Here is a 17,114-nt window from a genome sequence, read left to right on the forward strand (position 1 = left end):
TACAAATTAATAGCTTCTAGTATATTATCGCTGGGTAGAAAATGTTAAGGGATGGGGTCTATTCACAAAAACAAAACCATACTATCACTTAGAAATAAATCTAATTAAAAAACATTAAAGACCCGTGAAAAATGGCATAAAAGATCTAAATAAATTGGAAGACAGATCTTGTCTGTCCTTTCTCAATCCATAAAGTCAACATAATCTCAGTCAAGATTTCCAAAAATATTTTCTAATGGAGTTTAACAAATTAATTCCAAAAACTTATGTGGAATACTCGAATTGCACTTGGCACAGTGAAATGCTTACTCTAAGAGAGACACATAAAAACGAATACCAACTTAATAGAAAAACCACTTCTAGCCTTGCCTCTCATACTCATGTAGAAGACAATAGTTGAGTGGAATGGCAGATATGTGTGTCTGAACTACTTCAATTGTTCTCTCTGATACCTCGCTCTCTCTTCTCTTTTGCTCAAGTTCTCTAAACTAATGGGTTAAGTGCACCATAAGGTGTGACTGCTTTGCATTTTTAGACATTTCCTCCAAATATACAACATAGAATTTTGTAGTGTTTCATGTGAATCTCTTTATATGGTCCACTTAATCCCACAGCTGAGTGTGTGTGTGTGTGTGTATGTGTGTGTGTGTGTGTGTGTGTACAGAGAGAGAGTTTTTGTTTGTTTGTTTGTTTTTCGAGATGAAGTTTTGCTCTTGTTGCCCAGGCTGGGGTGCAATGGCACGATCTACGCTCACTGCAACCTCCACCTCCTGGGTTCAAACGATTCTCCTGCCTCAGCCTCCCGAGTAGCTGGGATTACAGGCATGCACCACTACATCTGGCTAATTCTGTATTTTTAGTAGAGACGGGGTTTCTCCATGTTGGTCAGGCTGGTCTCAAACTCCTGAACTCTAGTGATCTGCCCTCCTTGGCCTCCCAAAGTGCTGGGACTACAGGCGTGAGCCACTGCTCCTGGCCTGCTGAGTATATTTTAATATATGATTGCTCAGAATTAAAACAGATAATTACCATTTCTACTTTGAGACTCAAGAATTTCTGAAAATTTGCTGGGTGTGGTGGCTCACGACCATAATCCCACCACTTTGGGAGGCCGAGGTGAGAGAATTGCTTGAGCCCAGGAGTTGGAATATAGACAGACTCCATCTCTAGTTTTTTAATTAAAAAAAAAAAAAGAACTCATGAAAATTCGACCTCACGCCCTATTATCAGATAAGCTAGAAAATACAAAATACACACAATGCCAAAATAGAATGTTTGTGATATACATAGAACTCCACTGTTTTACAACAGCACTGCTGCCAGAGTACTACGAAAAAAATCTATTACACATTTTAAAATTTAAATTTAAAATACATTTTGTCTCACTGATTTCCCAGGGACAATCACCATACTGTCCCCATTATTCTTTGTTTTTTTTTTTTTTTTTTCCTGTTTTTTGTTTTGTTTTTTTTGAGACAGGGTCTCACCCTGTGGCCCAGGCTGGAGTGTAGTGGCGTGATCCCGGCTCACTGCAACCTCTACCTCCTGAGTTCAGGCAATTCTCATGCCTCGGCCTCCCAAGAAGCTGGGATTACAGGTGTGCATCACCATGCCTGGCTAATTTTTATGTTTTTAGTAGAGATGGGGTTTCACAGCATTGGCCAGACTGGTCTTGAACTCCTGGTCTCAAGCCATCCACCCACCTTGGTCTCCTAAAGTGCTGGGATTACAAATGTGAGCCACCATGCCTGGCCCTGACTACTTTTTAAATATTAATTTTACCACCAAATTGCTCAGGCTAAAGTACTCTCTGAACAAGTCCATGCTTTATCTGTCTCCCTTGTGCCAATCAGCTTCCAAATCTACATTTCTAGCATAAACCATCCTTTCCTGCCCTCCAGGCTACCCAGCTGTCTACATCTACAGGATGACTGACAGATCCTTCCAAATCAATATTAAATCAACAACATTCTCTTTCTTCCCTGAGAGCTTCTACTTCTCTCCTGCCTTTTCTTCCTTTGTGATTAAAATCCTCCCTATTCATTCTTACTATATCTATTGAGCACCTACTTTGCACCAGTCACTGTTGTTGATATTTGGAACAGTGAACAAAAATAATCTTGTCCTCATGCACCTATGAGTGTGCAGGGACTCATATTTGCTATGTAGACTGAGAGGGACAATAAATGAATAAATGGTATGAGATATGAGAGGCAGGAAAAAATTGAGCAGAGTAAGTGGGATTTGGGGAAAGGCATTTCCAGATAGGGTTGTCACGGTAGGCGTCATCAGAAGGAGATTAAGGGAGAAAAGACTTGAAGAGGTTTGAGCAAAGACATGAAGGAGTTAAGGGAGTTAGCAGGTGGCTATCTAGAGGAAGACTGTTCCAGGCCAAGGGACAGTCAGCACAAAGGCTCAAGGCAGGAGCATTCCCTTATATGCTTGTGAAGAGCAGTTGCAGCTGGAACTCAATGAATGTGGGTGGGGAGACAGTAGAAAATGAGGTTGGAGAGGGGATGGAGGCCTAGATTACATGGGGTTTTAGGGACTATCATAAGGACTGGTCATTGCAGGGCTTTGAGCAGAGACATTATGTGGTCTTACTTATGTTTAAAACGTTCACTCTGACTGCTCTGTTGAAATTAGATGATAGTGGGGCAAGAGCAGACACATGGAAACCAACTAACTTAGTTTAGGCTATTCCTGCAACCCAGGTAAGAGCTAGTGTGGCTTAATCTGCCATCCTCTGTCTTACCCAAGCTAGAAACCTCAGTGAACTCCTCTAGCCATTCCTCCCTCCCGCTTCCCCACCCATTCCCCTACACACCCTGCAATATACACACCTGGATTCTATTTCCAAATACTAGCCACTGCCCTCTACCCAACCACAACAGCCTCCATTCAGGCTTATCTGGATCATTGAAACAGCTTCCTAATTGGCCTCCCTGCCTTTCACTTACCCCCTCTTCCAGTCTATCCTATCAGCTGGGGTGTCCTTCTCATTACAGTGGGTCCTAGCTTGGCATATATGCATAGAATTCACTGGGTCTGTGACCTTGTGAATTCTAGAAAAGTTTGCTTTTATTTTCATTTACATCCAACTGAAATTTAGCATTTCCTTTATGCTTATAAACATAAGCAACAAACCACAGTACCAGTGACTGTCACCAACAGAAATTAGATAATTTCATAACATGATTAAAGTTGACACATATCTCAAGGTATCATTTATATGCATTACTTTGAAATTATGATATTAGACCTACCACTAGATTCTTTTAAATGTGCTAATAATTGAGCAAATATCACAATTAAGAACTATTTTATATTTCAAAATTATTGAATTCCTTTTAATTCCTATGTATTTTAATTTATACAAAGACTAAATATATGATATTTAACCTAATATAAATTATATTCTGAGGGATTCATGGGTTTTATCAGATAGCCAAAGGGGTTCAAGGCCAGAAAAGATGAAAAACCCATGTTCTAATCATATTTAATCTAATCAGATCTGATCTTATTACTTCCATAATTTGAAAATCCTGAGGTGTCTGGCTAGCATACAGGATAAAAGTCCGAAGTTCTAACAATGCTAATAAGGTTCTCCCATCTTCACTTGGCTTTTTCTGCTTTATTACAAATCATTCCTTCTTTCTCCTATCCTATGTTCTGACCACCACACCCGCTGCTCCTTGGCATATGGCCCTTTCATTCCTCTGGGCATTTGTTTCTTATGTTCCCTTTTCCTGCAAAGCCTGAACAACCATGGAAACTCTTGCTCCATCTTCAAAGACTTCCCTTCTTCCAATACTGCCATCTCAGGCCAAATGAGTTTCTCCCTCATCCTTGCTCCTGTAGCATGTTATACGCCACTTTTCATATCTTACAGCAGTCTTGGTTGCCCACTTGCCTCTCTTTCTCCACAGTAACACCTCATGGGAGGACCTATCTTACATATCTTGGAATCCTTAGAAGATGTGAACAGATGCTTCATAAATGGCTAGTTTAAATGAACTAAATACATTTTTTAAAAAATTTATCTGAAACATGACTCACTTCTTTAATGCATAAGAATATGACAAAATATACCTTAGAATTTTTTCCCCAGTCTTCTTATAACCTTTAGGTTAAGAATATAATGTTACATTTGCTTATAAATAAATGTTTGCAAACCAGACTAGAAGATACTTGCAATACATATATCTAACAAACAATTCGGAACTACCATTACAAAAAAAAAAAAAAAAGATTTCTACAAATTATTAAGAAAAAGACAACCAGCCCAATAAAACGTTGGGCAAAGACTTGAACAGAAACTTGGAAAAGATAGATATCCAAATGGTCAAAATAATGAAATAAAGCTCACCAGGGCTTCATATGACTCGTCAGGATGACACAAATTAAAAATCACAACAAGAAACCACTACCACCACTCCCAGAAAGGCTCAAATTTAAAAGATTGACAATCCTAAGTGTTTTCAAGGATGTAGAATTCTTTTTTTTCTTTTTTTTTTTTTTTTTTTGAGATGGAGTCTCACTCTGTTGCCCAGGCTGGAGTGCAGCGGCGTGATCTCGGCTCACTGCAACCTCTGCCTCCTGGATTCAAGTGATTCTCTTGCCTCAGCCTCCCAAGTAGCTGGGACTACAGGAATGTGCCACCACACCTGGTTAATTTTCTTTTCTATTTTTATTAGAGACGGGGTTTCACTGTGTTAGCTAGGATAGTCTCCATCTCCTGAGCTCGTGATCCGCCTGCCTCGGCCTCCCACAGTGCTGGGATTACAGGTATGAGCCACTGTGCCTGGCCCAAGGATGTAGAATTCTTATTCGTAGCTGGGGGAATATACACAATAATACAATTGTTTTGAAAAACCACTGAGTTTCTACTAGAGATAACATGCATCTGCTTTATGATCCAGCAATTCCATTCTTTATACTCAAAAGAAATTAGTGCTATGTTCTCTCATTTGTACACTATATTCACAGCAGCTTTGTTCATAATATCCAAAAGATGAAACAATCCAAATGCTCAAATAAATTGTAATAGATTTACATAATGGAATATTGCACATTAAAAAAAAATCAGCTCCAACAAGTTGGAGAAATCACATAGAGATACCATGTTGAGTGAAAGAAGTCAGACACAAACAAGTTCTAGTGTGTGACTCATTTATACAAGGTTTAAGAATAAGCACAACAAAAAGATGTTTATAGAAGTCAGAATAGTGATAAACCTTTCAAGGAACAGACTGAAAAGTACACAAGAGAATCTCATGTAGTACAGAAAATGTTGTATAATTTTATCTAGAGGGTGGTTATACAGATGTATACATAAGTAAAAATTCAAGCTACACATTTAAGATTACTGTACCGTCTTCATTTACCATTTGTATGTTGTTACTCACTGAACAATATAAATAAACTTGGCCAAATTTGCTGAAGTGGTGGTGATTTTGGAAACTCGAGCCATGGCAAAACTTTGGAAAATGGTTTTAATATAGTCCAGAACATACTGCCAGTTGACTCAGTGAAAATAAGAAAGTTATTATTGGATGAATAAAATGGAGAATGAAAATAGAAGTACAGATACTGGAAATAAAAGCACTGCATAAATGCACAGTGCTAGCATAAGCTTGCCCCAGCCTCGGACCAATAAAAACCTAGGTTAAGCCACTAATGGCTCAGAAATCACTGAGTACCGTGACAAGGTTAGCCTCCTAACCATCAGTACCTGTTTTGTTTACTGTCTACTTTCCACTTCCTCTCCTCTTTGTTGTCTGTGCCTTCACAGTGGTGGCAGTTGGGACTGAAGAACATTTTATTCCTGTTGTCGTCAGGCAGGAGATGGAAAAATGTCTTTGAAGGAGATTATTTGGCTAGAAGGAAAAGGACCTCCAAGTTCCAACATTCCCACATCCTTGTCAAGTAAATATGGTCATCCTTGATGGGTCCTGCTCCTGGTCCAATCTTCAAATCCTTTTAATCCTATCTTGTGCCTGCACAGCCTTTTAAGGCCTTTATTGTTCTTGTACAGCTTCCTGAGTAAGTCTTCTTGCCTCAGAAGGCCTCTTCACCCTCCCATTTCACTCTCCAACAGAGTAACTCATTCAAAAAAACCAGATCGTATCGTGCCATTCCATTTGAGTGGTTCCTTTTGTCTTGGAGAAGCTAAACTCTGTGGTGGTAAACAGGGCCCTTTATAATCTGTCCACACATATTGCCCCCTCCAGCCTTATCTCCCCAGCAGGCATCCTGTGCAAGTCCTCAGAATGTGATACCAAGTGGGAATGTGCCCAGGTTAGCCTGCAGAGGAGCACCATGCCCGTGTCTTACTGTTGGCCCTTACTGTAGCATTCGGATTTAGTGCTTGAGGAAATCTGAAGGATACTAGTGGCATCAGCAGCAATTCAGTCTTCTGCCTTCTTGCCTTTGTCTCTTAGATTTTTCAGCTCTAGAGTGAGATTTCCAAACCTGAAGATTAATCACAACACAGCTTCTTTTTCCTTAATGCTCAGAATATGCATGGGTATGCCATCAACTACTGTATTTTCAATGTATATATTTTTCAAATCTAAAGTTTAGATGGTTAACATGAAATTAACTGAAAAGAGTGACCATCACTGGAAGAAGAAGGTAGATGCTAATTCTCTTTTCTATTACTTTTTTTTTTCTTTACAGGAACAACTCTATGATCTTCTTGGTGAAACTTTACATACCAAATTAAAATTTGCTTGTCAACAAATTTAGGTTATGAACCCCTCAAAAGAAATAGGGAGGCATGAATAATATGTATTATTGTCCATGTGTAAAGTTATTGCCTACCCTTCTCTAGGTTTGTAAGACTGTAATATATAACCCACAGTGTAGGAGTTCAAAACTAGTATCTAAGTATTGGTTTCAAGGGGGGGTCTCTGCCCCCTCTGCTCCCCTGCAAAAAATATTGTAAGCTTATGTATTTTGAGGGAAATCGTCCATAGCTTTCAGGTTCTCAACAGGATCCAAGACCACTTCAAACCATAGCTTTCAGGTTCTCAACAGGATCCAAGACCACTTCAAAAAGAGCCTTGTTGTGACTAGGCTTTTTATACCTAGAAGCAACTACCCTTCATATTTATCTAGAGCACACTTAAGGAAGTGCTGTCTAGTAAACTTGAATGCTGCAGACTAAGATGTCTGTAATTCCTCAGCACAATTAAAGATAATTAAGCAGTATGTTATTATTGTTTTTAAGTTGTTGCTTTCCTTTATTGGAAAGCAAACAAAATAAACTACTTGTTTTTTACCTCTCTCATGGAAGTAATTTCTGGTTCAGTTTTTTAATATATTTACCTCAACATATATTTAACATAAGACTTTAACAAACGGAAGGATATCCCTTGTTCTTGGTTAGAATACCGAATCATCAAAATGTCAGTTCTCCCTAAGTTAACTTATAAATTTAACATGATCTCAATAAAAATACTAACAAGTTGTTTTTTTTGGAGCTAGACAGGTTGATAAAGTTAATATAGAGAAAAAAACATACAAGAATACCTTAAAAATGCGAAAAGGAAGATTAACTGAGGGGAAGGGGAGAGAGACTAGTCCTACCACATAATTAAAATATACAACAAAGCCTCTATACTTAAAACAAGGTTGTACTAAAACATGAAGTAGACCAACAAATGAAATATAATAGAAAAAGAACATATAGTAATATGTCATATGGCCAGGCCTGGTGGCTCACGCCTGTAATCCCAGCACTTCAGGAGGCCAAGGTGGGAGGATAGCTTGAGCCCTGTCTCTACAAAGTATAACATTAACTAGGCATGGTGCCATACGCCTGTAATGCCAGCTACTTGAGAAGCTGAGGCAAGAGAATCACTTGAGCCCAGGAGTTCAAGTTTGCAATAAGCTGTAACGGTGCCACTGCACTCCAGCATGGGCAACAGAATGAGATCCTGTCTCCAGTATATATGTATGTAAATCATAGAGGTGATTTCTTCAATCACTAGGACAAAAATAAACGTTTGAGATCTCAGTACAACTGGCTACCCATTTAGAAAGGATAAATTAGATCCTTTCTTCACAATACACAGAGTAAACTTCAAATGATCAGAAATCTAAACATAAAAGGTAAAACTATACTAATAGAAGAAAACAGGCAAATTTCTCCATAATGTGGGCCGAAGGAAAGGATTCCTAATATGAAATAAACAGCCTTGTCGCTCAAAAAAAAAAAAAAAAAAAAAAAAAGGAAAGGATTCCTAACTATGATTGAAAATTCAGATACCATTAAGAACAATACATTTGCCATCAAATGAATTTAAAATTGTGCATAAAAACACTTTAAGTAAAATTAACATACAAATGAAAAATTGGGGGAAAATATCTGTACCATTTTGAGATAAAGATCTAATGTTCCTAATACAGAAAGAGCTTTAAAAATAGAGAAGACCGGGGCCAATGTGGGAGGATCGCTTGAGGCCAGGAGTTTAAGAGCAGCCTGGGCCACATAGCAAGACCTCTTCTCAACTAAAAAAATAAATTTAAAAAAAGAGAAGATGAAAAATCTTACAGAAAAATAACAAACACATGAAAAAATGCTCCACATCACTAATCAGAGAAATACAAGTCAAAATCACAAGATTTTATAGGATATACCATTTCATACCAGTCGGAATGTCTATTAAAAAGTCAAAGAACAACAGATGCTGGCAAGGCTGTAGAGAAAAGGGAACCCTTATACACTGTTGGTGGGAATGCAAATTAGTTCAGCCACTGTGGAAAGCACTTATGGAGATTTATCAAAGAACTTAGAACCACTGTTCAACCCGGAAATCCCCTTATAAGGTATACATCCAAATGAAAAATCTTCCTACCAAAAAGACACATACCACATGTTCATCATGGCACTGTTCACAATAGCAAAGAGAGAGAGTCAACCTAGGTGCCTAACAACAAATGGGTTGGATAAAGAAAATGTGGTACTTACACACCATGTAATACCACACAGCCATCAAAAGAGAACAAAATCATGTCCTTTGCAGCAACATGGATGCAGCTGGAAGCCATTATCCTAAGTAAATTAATGCAGGAACAGAAAACCAAATGCCACACGTTCTCATTTATAAGTGGGAGCCAAAGATTGGGGTACTCATGGACTTAGAGATGACAGCAGTAGAAACTGGGAACTACTAGGGGCAGGGAAGGATGAGGACAAGAGCTGAAAAAGTAACTGTTAGATACTATGCTCAGTACCTAAATGACAGGATCAACTGTACCCCACACCTCAGTATCATGTAGTATACCCAGGTAACAAACCTATGCATGTATCCCCTGAATCTAAAATTTGAAAAAAAAGTGTTTCCAAAAAAATGGGCAAAACACATGAATGGATAATCACAAAAGATAGAAAAATGACATTTAAAATGACATTAAAAAATGACATTTAATGAGCATTTAAAATGCTCAGTTTCACCCATAATAAACCATTCTGTCAGATACTTACCCAAGGGAAACAAAAACATATGTCTACACAATGACTTGTACACAAATTTTCATAGTAACTTTATTTGCAATAGTCCCAAACTAGAAACAACCTAAATGTCCATTATCAGGTAAAGAGATAAACAGAGGCCGGGCGCGGTGGCTCACGCCTGTAATCCCAGCACTTTGGGAGGCCGAGACGGGCGGATCATGAGGTCAGGAGATCGAGACCATCGTGGCTAACACGGTGAAACCCCGGCTCTACTAAAAACGCAAAATAATTGCCGGGCGTGGCGGCGGGCGCCTGTAGTCTCAGCTACTCCGGAGGCTGAGGCAGGAGAATGGCGTGAACCCAGGAGGCGGAGCTTGCAGTGAGCCGAGATCGCCCCACTGCACTCCAGCCTGGGGAACTGAGCGAGACTCCGTCTCAAAAAAAAAAAAAAAAAAAAAGAGATAAACAAAATGTAGTATATTCACACAATAGAATAGTATTCAGCGATAAAAAAGAACAGGGTCTGATACACATAACAATGCGGGTGAATCTCAGAATCACTACGCTGGAAGAAACCAGATAAAAGAATACACATGGTTTGATGTTTATATACAAATTTAGATAGTGCAAACTAATCTAAAATAACAAAAAGCAAATCAGTGGTTCCTTGGGCACAGGGGTGGAGGGAGGAATGTATTTAAAAGAGCCACAGGAAAAATTTTAGGGGTGATAGAAATGTTTTATACTGATTGTATACTGATTAAATTTTATACAGTTCATAGGATTTCAACTATACTTCAATAAAGTTCACAAAAATGGCCTTTAAAAGATCAATTTCATTAATAATAAGCCAAATACAAATTAAACTACCCTAAGATACTATTTCTTGTCCATCAGTTTGACAAAATGGTGCATTCTGTTAGCAAGGCTGTGGAGAAACCCATCCCATATGAAGGGAATTTGCTATACCTAACAAACCTACCTGATGGTTGCTTAACCATCAACCAGCAATTTTACTCCTAGAAATCTAGAAAAGATATACCTCCAAACATCTGAAAATACATATGTGCAAGGTTACTCATTGCAGTATAGGAGACTAGTTTAATAAAATGTGGTACACACACCGGGGCCTGGCGGGGGCTGGGGGCTGGGGGAGGGATAGCATTAGAAGAAATACCTAATGTAAATGACGAGTTGATGGGTGCAGCAAACCAACATGGCACATGTATACCTATGTAACAAAACTGCACATTATGTACATGTACCCTAGAACTTAAAGTATAATTTTTTTAAAAAAGAAAGAAAAATAATTAAATGTGGTACATACACACAATAGAGTATTATATAGTTGTGTAAAATTGGGGGGCGGGAATGTCTTCTGAACTAATTTGGTGTGACTTCCAGGATATATTATTAAGAGAAAAAAGGCAAAAAGGAAAAGAATATCTACAGTATACTACCTTTTTATAGAAAAGGAGGAACAAAGAAAACATACATAGGTTCATTATTTTGCACAAAAAGAAAAAGAGGAAGGACATATCAGAAAATAAATAAATTGGTTACCTTTAACCAGAACAGCATGGTACTGGTACCAAAACAGAGATATAGACCAATGGAACAGAATAGAAGCCTCAGAAATAACACCACACATCTACAACCATCTGATCTTTGACAAACCTGACAAAAACAAGCAATGGGGAAAGGATTCCCTATTTAATAAATGGTCCTGGGAAAACTGGCTAGCCATATGTAGAAAGCTGAAACTGGATCCCTTCCTTACACCTTATACAAAAATTAACTCAAGATGGATGAAGACTTAAATGTTAAGACCTGAAACCATAAAAACCCTAGAAGAAAGTCTAGGCACTACCATTCAGGACATAGGCATGGGCAAAGACTTCCTGACTAAAACACCAAAAGCAATGGCAACAAAAGCCAAAATAGACAAATGGGATCTAATTAAACTAAAGAGCTTCTGCACACCAAAAGAAACTATCATCAGAGTGAACAGGCAACCTACAGAATGGGAGAAAATTTTTGCAATCTATCCATCTGACAAAGGGCTAATATCCAGAATCTACAAAGAACTTAAATTTACGAGAAAAAACCAACGACCCCATCAAAAAGTGGGCAAAGGATATGAACAGATACTTCTCAAAAGGAGATATTTATGCAACCAACAGACATATGAAAAAATACTCATCATCTCTGATCATCAGAGAAATGCAAATCAAAACCACAATGAGATACCATCTCATGCCAGTTAGAATGGCAATCATTAAAAAGTCAGGAAACAACAGATGCTGGAGAGGATGTGGAGAAATAGGAACACTTTTACACTATTGGTGGGACTGTAAATTAGTTCAACCATTGTGGAAGACAGTGTGGCAATTCCTCAAGGATCTAGAACTAGAAGTACCATTTGACCCAGCCATCCCATTACTGGGTATATACCCAAAGGATTATAAATCATGCTATTATACAGACACATGCACATGTATGTTTATTGCAGCACTATGCACAATAGCAAAGTCTTGGAACCAACACAAATGTCCACCAATAATAGACTGGATAAAGAAAATGTGGCACACATACACCATGGAATACTATGCAGCCATAAAAAAGGATGAGTTCATGTCCTTTGCAGGGACATGAATGAGGCTGGAAACCATCATTCTCAGCAAAATATCACAAGGACAGAAAACCAAACACCATATGTTCTCACTCATAAGTGGGAGCTGAACAATAAGAACACATGGACACAGGCAGGGGAGTATCACACACACACACTGGGGTCTGTTGTGGTGGGGAGTGCTGGGGGAGGGATAGCGTTAGGAGAAATACCTAGTGTAAATGATGAGTTGATAGGTACAGCAAACCAACATGGCACATGTATACCTACGTAACAAACCTGCACATTGTGCACATGTACCCTAGAACTTAAAGTATAGTAATATAAAAAGAAATTACCCAGAAAGAAGAAAAAAAAAACCCTTTGTGGATGAAAGTACATATTGCAGCATTATATCAATTTAATTTGTAAATGAGGTATAACAGGTACACTGCAAAAGATACATAAGCATATAGTTCAGTGAATTCTTACTTAAGTATATACACATGTGATCACCACTCAGCTCAATACATAGATTCCCAGTACCAGAACAGGGCTCTCTTATCTTTAATGTCAATAGCACCAACACCCCCAGCCCAAGCATCTCACCCCCAACTAACCACTATTCTCACTTCTATTACCATAGTTTTGTCCGTTTCTGAATTTTGTGTAAGTTGAGTAAAATATAATTTTTATATGATTTTTACTCTATATTATATATGATTTATAGGATCAGTTATGTATAGAAGTTTTTGTTTTTGCGTGGCATTCCATTGTATTAATATACCATAATTTATTTGTCTACTCTCTGATGTACATTTGGGTCGCTTCCAGTTTTTCCATATTACATATTAAACTGCTGTGAAACAAACAAAAGAAATTGGTTACCTTCAAAGCATGCAAAAGGAATGGGTTAAGGGAGATAGGTCAGGGAATTATACTTCTGTAAGTATATATACCTTATTAGTTTTCACTTTTGGAAGGATATTAATGTTCTACATATTAAAAAATAAAACCAAGGCAAGATGGAGTGAAAACTGTAACAATACAAACAAATGAACCAGTGAAAGCAATGTTCTCTCAAATGAGTAATAAAGCCACAATGAAGGGGGAAAAAGAACTAATCCAACCAATTTGTGAACACAGGAACTTGACTAGCCTCAGTCTATGGAGAAAAGAACTACAAATAAATCTTTTACTCTGGTTAGTAGATGAGCTTTCCATGACGACATGGCTTTAGCAATTCAGAAATTATTTAATACGTATTGCAGGACTGGGCAAATGAATGCAATGATGTTGTTGGGAACGAAGGTTTTCACTAGGAAGGAAGGAGACAAAAATGTTCATCAGGTAGGCTGTCTTATAAGAACAAACAAAAAGAAAATGTTCCAAAAAAGTGATAGGGACATGTCAAAAGGAAACAAAAACTAGCTTGAAAGACCCAAATCTGGGAAAGTTGAGCATCAAAAAAAAAAGGACAATAATGATTATAACTCACTGCCTAAAAATAGGAATTCATAAGTCTATACAGAGAATAATTCAGCAATAAAAAGGAGCGATGTATTGACACATGCCACAAAATGGGTGAAATCAAAAACATCATGCCAAGTACAAGAAGCCAGATCACACATTGTATGATTCCATTGATATAAGATATTCAGAATAGGCAGAGCGGTAGAGAGAAAGTAGATTAGTGTTTCCCTAGGGCTGGGGGAAATGGGAGGATGACTGCTAGCAGGTATGGGGTTTCTTTCTGGGGTGCTGAAATGTTCTTAAAGTGATTGTGGTGATGGCTATACAATTCTGACTGTACTAAAAACCACTGAGTTGCATATTTTGAAAGGGGGAATTGTATGGTATGTGAAATATATTAATAAAACTGTCAACAAATGGTGGTAAAGATTTCCTTACAACAGAATGTCATTTGATCAATGTAGAGGCAGTGGTGATATAATCGGAAAGTTACCATTTTACAGTCATCATGGAAAACATTGGTTTGAACCAAGAATGGATGCTAAATCTAGGGGCAAATGTTTGATGCGGAGCAGGGTATTTACATGGTCTCATTGTCTTTCCACAAATTGTTTATTGATTGCAAAGGAATAAGTAGTAAATATACAGTGGAAAAAATAGGCAGCAACTAGGTAATTAAAATTAACACCACTCAATAGAGACAGATATCACTCCAGAAATGATATCCTGAGAAGGGAACAAAATCGCCTATGAAAAAATACAACTAGGGATGCATACCAGATAAACCCATCAAGAACATAAAACGATCGGCCTACATTCTTCAAAAATGTCATTGTCATAAAAGACAAAGACAGGCTGAGGAATTACTCCAGATTAAAGGAAGTGAAAGAGCCATGATTTAATCCTATGTTGGTGGGAGAAAAGTATTACTGTTTGGACAAGTGAAATTGAAATATAGACTGTAGGTTAGATAAAAATAATAGATCAATATTAAATTTCTGAAATTTACTATTTTGTGCTTACATGAAGGAATATCCTTGGTCTTAGAAAATTTACACTGAAGGAACATGATATTTGCCACATACTCTTGAGTAATTCAGAAAGAGAGTAAAATCATGGAAAAGGGGAGAGAAGGAGGAAGAGAGAGGGAGAGAGTATGTTAAAGCAAAAGTTTAATAAAAGTATGTTTGTGAGAATGAGAAATACTCAAAGATACAAAATGGTATTGTTAAATTCACTTGCCTTTCCTATGTGAGCCCCTGAATGCCGTTTTGCTTTGGATAGCCAGGAAAATCCCAGTCTCAAATCCACACCATTCCTGTCATAGAAACCTTATTACCAGAGGCTGAAACCTCAGGAGGCTTGGGGATGGTTTTCCGGGACTTCAGGAAAGGAGAGTGAAGTTACCCAGGGAAAACTACACTGAATATTAAATTAGAACTGTAGTAAATAGGACAAAATGAAAAATGAACAAAATGAAGGGAAGGAGGTTGGGCAAGGCTGGGGTCAACCACACTTTCAGCATCTTGGGAGACTGGTTCCACAACCAGACAGCTTAGTCCTTTCAGAGCCTCCTTCCTCTCTCATCCACACGACCCTAACCTCCTCTCTCACAGCAGAAAACGGCGGGAGAAGAGGAGAGGAACTTTCCTTCAGGTTCCAAAAGCACTTTTGGATCTAGCCCCAGTGTCAAGGCTGCTTCTGGATTCCCACTCCCAACTCTAGGATTTCTAGGGCACCTAAATGCTTGATGGGATCATCGTTATTAAACTGTAGGACACAAACTCTCCTATTTGTGTGATTTATGAAGATGTGTTTGCTTATCAGATTGACTTTATAACGGAGGTCAAGGTTTGGGGGGTGGTTTTTGAATTAAGGTACTCTCTATTGCCTTGTTTTTCAATCTGTTAAGTGAGAATAGCTGCATTTGTAAAATCTACCTTGCAAAATTGTTGGGACTGAAGAAACAGTTTCTGCTAAACCACATTGGGAAAGAAATAACCCAGCATCCCTTTAAAATTGGGTACTTTTTTTCTGTTTCAATTGGTTAAAAACAAATTCTCCTCAGAGGCTCTCACCAAAACGCTTAAGTCACTCACAATATTATCCAGTTGTTTACAGATAGCTAATTGTTTTACTAACATATCGTGGAGGCTACCTCCCTTCCACTGTGGTAGAATAAGGTTTATTGCTAGTTGCTTTACTAGCACACTGTGGGAAATCATCTCTCTTCCTCGCTGGTAGGATGAAGTTTCTGACTTAACCAGTGATCACAAACCCAGATGCCTCCAGAGCCTAATCAGGTAACACAATTTAGAGAAGCTGGCTGATGTGGAGGTGAATAATGATGAAGGGGTGGTAAGGACTGGACCCATGGAGAGTACGCCCTGTCTGCAAGTCTTCATGTTAAAAAAAAAAAAGAAAAAGAAAAAGAAAGAAAAGACAAAAGAAAGGTGAACCTAGGCAGACCAAACAAAGCACATCCAGGCAAATGGGTCAGTTCTGCCCTCTCTTTATTAGAAGATATCTACATTCCCTTTCACCTCCCAAAACCCACGATTGATCATTTTGAAGTTTTACATTTGTCGTGGAAACTGGCCCAGAGCCTATTTCCTAATATTTATTAACCTTCCTGTCGCCTATCATTGCAAAATCATTGGCTTTTGCTGTCACTTATCATTGCAAAATCATTGGCTTTAATGTAGTAGAGTGGTTACTGCTAAATAAGAAGTTTACATAAATGTTTCTCATATTTGCTGAACTTTACCCCAAAGCTCTAATTCTACCATCTCTCTTAAAGGACCACACTACTGGTTAAAAAACTACAAGGTGCAGAGTATTTTTCACACTGACCTTTTAACATAAAATGCATACAAGTCCCTTTCACTCGTAGGTTCCCAAGACTGCACGCAGCTTCCACTTCATACCTCCTGAATACTCCAGATCGCTCTCCCACCCCCTCCACTTTCTAGCCCCTTCGCCCTCCTCACTCCTCACCACACACCACTTCCTATCTCTTATCTCCTTACTCCCATCACCTCTTCCCACTCCCCTCTTTCTCCAGACACGTACCTATTGGATTGTGTCCACACCAGCCAGGAGCTTTCCCTCACACAGAAGAGGGAGATGATCTGAAAGTCTATAGGCAGCAGCAGCGGCAGTAGACTGTTCGCTGTGCCTTCTGTAAATAGAGCAAGGTAGAGGGTGGAGTCTGGGGAAGGGAGGAGCCCTGAGGGAAGCTAATTAGAGAGACTCGCCCATTAGGGAGGCCAGGCTTGTTGAAGGAGGCGGGCCTTGGACTGTTGCAGCCTGGTTAACTCAAAGTCATCTTACTGTTAAGGTCTGGTTCCCAATACTGCAGCCTGATTCCTCTCAGGATGCTTTTTTATTGTTATAATTATGTTGAACCTAATACCATGACATTTGTGTTGATGAGTTGATCGCTGCCCTGCAAGAACTCAGAACCACAAATGTCTAGAGCAAGTGTTATGCTGACCAGTCCCTGCTGGGCTGTATTGCTGGCAGCTGATCCCAAAGCAAGGCAGAGGAAGGTCAGGTGTCCCAAAG

The 17,114-nt window shown here is 38.7% G+C and overlaps 1 protein-coding gene across 1 annotated transcript in view; it reads right to left on the reverse strand.

Moving 5' to 3' along the window:
- Window positions 1-16,710, reverse strand: part of ATOSA (atos homolog A) — a 127,825-nt gene extending 111,115 nt beyond the window's left edge. The window contains exon 1 of the mRNA XM_073012178.1: window positions 16,620-16,710. The gene's annotated coding sequence lies outside the window, so the exon portion shown is untranslated. The remainder of the gene's footprint in view (window positions 1-16,619) is intronic.
- Window positions 16,711-17,114: the final 404 nt, after the last annotated feature.

This window comes from Chlorocebus sabaeus, chromosome 26 (genome assembly GCF_047675955.1).
Source record: "Chlorocebus sabaeus isolate Y175 chromosome 26, mChlSab1.0.hap1, whole genome shotgun sequence".
NCBI classification, from domain to species: Eukaryota; Metazoa; Chordata; class Mammalia; order Primates; family Cercopithecidae; genus Chlorocebus; species Chlorocebus sabaeus.